We start from the raw sequence: 4,802 nt of genomic DNA on the forward strand, positions 1-4,802 counted from the left end.
TACAGGGAAACATTACATATATATTTTATTTTTTTCCTTTAACCCTGACTCCCAATCCAGCTAATTCCAAAGATAAGCTTACACACTAACACAGCTGCAGTTTATTAATCACAGTGGGTTTAAACTGTGTGCTGATTCAGAGACGTGTATTTTTAACCAGCTATCAGAAACATATCATCACAGTTTACGTGGTTAGCCTATCGTTACCTTTATTTTAGTAAAATCTCCGTATATTCATCTCTGTTTTAAAATCAGCTGAAGCTGCTGCGTCCTGATCCCGCTGCTAAATCTCACAGCGAGGGGGCGGGGCTTCCCCAACAGCAAACTGCCTCTGCTCCGCGTGCCGCAAAACCAGCAAGCTGATTGGCTGTTTCTACTGAGAAGGCGTGACTTAATACCTGAACCGGCTCCGTGATTGGTCCGGTCTGTCTCCTCATTAATAGTACAGCTGACCTGAGCGAACTGATATCATTTTTGGGGGGGACAAATCCACCTGTTTCTAATATTGGGTGGGACATGTCCCACCCATCCCCCCCGGTTCCTACGCCTATGTGTTAAACTACTCATATATTAGTACATTTGGCCATACATGAACAAGTTCATTGAGTTCTGTTAAAACTTTGTCTGCCCTTCCTCAGTAAGGCCCAGTCTGTACCAGGCACAGCTGAGAACCGAGGGGGAGGCAGTTGTGATATATGATAATGACTGGCCATAGTTGGAAAGCACCCAGGAAAACTCTTCGTAACGGCTGAGAACGGCTACCCAGATTCATTAGTCATACCAGATGTCTCAACAGGCCCAAGAATTAGTCTTCTCTCCCACGAGAAAGCTGCTGACCAGGTCTTCTCTCCCACGAGAAAGCTGGGCAGGTGAAGGTCAGGTTTTTAAAAAAACTATACCATATTGATTTGTCCACGATTAACTCCAAACATGGGAACATGGCATGATGCCAAGAGATGGGACCGGAAGAATCCTCCCTAAAACTGAACATGTATGGGAACGATTATGTTCAACCAATGTATAGTTACATAATGTTAAAAGGTGGAGCTTAAAGCCCCCACCTTTGTTCACCCAAATACTGTATAAAAGTGTGTGTATTTCCTTGTATTGGTCAGAAGACTGAAGCTTCCTGACTTTACCTGGCTGACTTCAAGAACAATAAAAGATCAACTTAGAACTTCGGAAAGACTCGTCTTCTCCTTTCTTTAAACTTGAGGCACTCGTCTGTTTTTACCTTCTTTCTTTTGAACTTAAAACTTTTGTAGTGATGCATGACTAGATAAGTTTTAGAGCTCATTTTAGCTAGCCCAGGCTTCCCTTTCTGGGAGGCCTAGAAGAGTCGTGAAATAACCGCGACAAGTGCTAATTTGAATGTAATCAGTAAAGACACATGACCAGTTTATCTTTAACATGGATTACTATTTTGGAAACGTTTATATATTTTTTGCTTTAACAATTATGTAAAAATAAGTTTATCTATGATTGTACTAATCTCTTTACATTGTTTGTGCCCATTTGCTAGAAGCTGTAAGAAGAAACCCACTGTGTGCCAATGCCACTGAGATGAAGGTTGAACGAGTAATAAGAAGATGGTTTCATCTTGCTGGTGACCGGGAGGGTGGGAGAAAGAGGAGGAAAGAAATTGCAGAAGACATGGAGAGCAATACATCAGGGAAAAACAACATATAATAGAATGGACACTACAATGCCGCAAAGGACACTGGAGACTACCTCAAAACACTGGACTGTACAAAAATCACACTGGAGACTACCTCAAAACACTGGACTGTACAAAAATCACACTGGAGACTACCTCAAAACACTGGACTGTACAAAAATCACAATGGAGACTTCCTCAAAACACTGGACTGCACGAGAAAGGACACTGGAGACTACCTCAAAACACTGCACTGTACGAGAAAGGACACTGGAGACTACCTCAAAACACTGGACTGTACGAGAAAGGACACTGGAGACTACCTCAAAACACTGGACTGTACGAGAAAGGACACTGGAGACTACCTCAAAACACTGGACTGTACAAAAATCACACTGGAGACTACCTCAAAACACTGGACTGTACGAGAAAGGACACTGGAGACTACCTCAAAACACTGGACTGTACGAGAAAGGACACTGGAGACTACCTCAAAACACTGGACTGTACGAGAAAATATGCTGGGGACTTTCTGAAAACACTGAACTGTACAACAAAGGACACTGGAGACTTCCTTAAAAACACTGGACTTTACAACAAACTATGCTGGAGAGTTTTTCAGGATGATGGGAACTGGTGACTGCATCAAAAGAATTGTGATTTTTTTTTTTATTATTATTATTTTTTTTTTTTCAATTGAGGTCTAAGCTTTTTTTTTAAAGCCAAGAAGGTGCGTGTTTACTTTCTAGTTTTAAGGCTTGAATGTTGCTGCTTAATGCAGCAGACTACCAGTTACTTATGGTTGTGTTATGATAGTTATTTCTGTGGAAAAAAAAAAAAACAAAGATCAGTTAACCGATTTAAGTAGGCTTCCCCTCTCCATCTCCTCAGAACATTGTGATCAACCTGTATTCTTAAACACTGTTTGTGTGTGTTGATTTCCAGTTGATGCATTGTCGCATTGCTCATTGTACCCTTTTACAGTTCTATAGGGTATATTAAATTAAAATATGTTATGAGGTAATGTGTTAGGCAACTCTAAGTTTCAGTTGTCCTTTTGCAGTATTGCTCAAATGTCAATAAATTCTTTGTTTAAATAAATTCCTCAAATTGATTTAATTCTAGAAATATACCTAAATACTAGGTGTGGCTAATTTTTGGGTAGTATTGGCTATGTTATGGCTTAAATCTGGGTCTTCTGGCTCACCTGTGGGCAAGTTGTGGCTGTATTTTGGGGATGTAGCTTATGGTGTGGCTAAGTTTTGGCATTTTTCTGGCACGGGTTTGGTGTGACTTTGGTAAATGTAGTTTGGGCCAGTTTTGGGCCGTAATTCCATGAGGCAACTGGGCCAAATCCGGTGGCGCAATACGGCCCAGATTTGGGCCAGAACTATTTTGCTATCCGGGAGAGCTCTTAACTAGCAGTCCTTTGATTCTTTCAAAGCTACTCTGTGCTTCTGCAGTCCAGACGGAGGTAGCATCTTTCCTCAGGCATGCACGCATTGGTTCAGCTTCAGTCGCAAAGTTTGGAATGAACTTTGAGTACCAGCCCATTAATCCAAGAAAAGAGCACAATGTAGCCACATCAGTAGGAGCAGGAGCATTCAGGACAGCCATAATGTATTCTTCATCAGATTGAATCCCCTTGGCAGAAGCAGTATGACCCAAGAACCGGAGTCTGGGTTGATTGAAACAGCACTTTTCTTCATTTAAGTGCAAGCCTGCATCTTATAGACGTGTCAGGACAGCGTCCAACCGCCTTTTGTGTTCCTCAGCATCAGCCCCATGGACACCTGACAAGCCCTGCAGATTATTTGCCATCAATTTCTGAAATGCAGAAGGAGCTGAGGCCAGTCCATAAGGTACCTGACAGAAACGAAATAGACCATCGTGTGTAATGAATGCAGTTAGGTCACGGCTGTCCTCATGTAATGGTACTTGATGGTAAGCACTGGCCAGGTCCACTGTTGAGAACACAGTAGAGCCATGTAGTGAAGACAGCAGCTCATCCATATGAGGAAGTGGGTATTCAGTTCTCGAAGATCCACACACAATCTAATGCCTCCTGATCTTTTCTGCACCACAACAACTGGGGAGACCGAAGCAGAAGCATCAATTTGTTGGATCACCCCAGCATCCAGTAGCTTGTTAGTTTCTTCAGTTACTTGGGCTCTTACAGACAGAGGGATTCTACGCAGTTTTTGTCATACTGGGGGAACTGACTGATCTATTTTGATACGGTGTACAAAGCTTTTTGCACAGCCCAGCAAAGGAGGTTGTGCAGCCAATTGCATCACAGGGACAGCAGAGACAGATGTAGGCACAGACGGCAACACAGCATTACCCACTATATGAAGTTTCAGTGATGTCACCAGGTCCATACCTATCAAGGGAGTGCCCTTTTCCACTACAAATAAGTTAGCAGATGCAGTAACATTACTCCAAGACACTTCTGCAGAAAAACATCCCAGAACTGGTATGGGTGTCTTTGAGTAAGTCACCAAGGTAGCTGTAGGCTGTGTTAGGTTGACATCCTTAAAGTGCTGGGTGATCACTGCGCTGGGTAAAATAGACACAGAAAAACCTGTGTCAACCACCATGTCAATAGAATGAGCTGGGGCTGGAACTACGACTTCTTGAACTTGAGCACATACAGGTGCTGAGCGGCACACACGTGCAAAATGTCCCTTCTTTTTGCATAAAGCACATGTAACCTTGGCAGCGGGACATATGGATGCATTTGCCAAATGTGTATCCGAACCACATCTGTAACACTTACGATGAGCTTTAGTGTTAGGAGACTTGGTTGGTGGCGTGGCATGAACATGCATTTCAGGTTGGCGTCGCAACCGGTTCTGCTTCATATGCACTGTTTGCACAGGCATACCCACAGCTGGGCTTCCAGGAGCAATTGACTTGGCATGTTGAACAGCAGACTCAATTTGAATGGCGAGAGTCATTGACTTATCCAGTGTCAGATTCCGTTCAAGGAGTAACTTCTCTCTGATAGTTGGACTTGAAACATTCTCAATAAACTGATCACGAAGCATTTCATCTGATTTATCTCCAAAATCACATGTAGCTGCCAGCTCACGTAAAGCAGCCATATATTGCAGAACTGTCTCATGTGGAGCTTGACTGCGCT

The 4,802-nt window shown here is 42.9% G+C and overlaps 1 long non-coding RNA gene across 3 annotated transcripts; it reads right to left on the reverse strand.

Moving 5' to 3' along the window:
• Nucleotides 1-1,712: 1,712 nt before the first annotated feature.
• On the reverse strand, nucleotides 1,713-2,141 carry LOC125784788 (uncharacterized). Of its 3 annotated transcripts, none has more exons than XR_007427339.1 (3): nucleotides 2,064-2,141; nucleotides 1,939-2,022; nucleotides 1,713-1,772 (listed from the first exon to the last, which is right to left on the reverse strand). It is a non-coding gene; the product is annotated as an uncharacterized LOC125784788 (long non-coding RNA). The 3 variants fall into 3 exon arrangements; XR_007427338.1 differs by having other exon boundaries at nucleotides 1,750-1,813; XR_007427337.1 differs by lacking the exon at nucleotides 1,713-1,772 and adding an exon at nucleotides 1,789-1,854.
• Nucleotides 2,142-4,802: the final 2,661 nt, after the last annotated feature.

This window comes from Astyanax mexicanus, chromosome 20 (assembly GCF_023375975.1).
Source record: "Astyanax mexicanus isolate ESR-SI-001 chromosome 20, AstMex3_surface, whole genome shotgun sequence".
NCBI lineage: Eukaryota > Metazoa > Chordata > Actinopteri > Characiformes > Acestrorhamphidae > Astyanax > Astyanax mexicanus.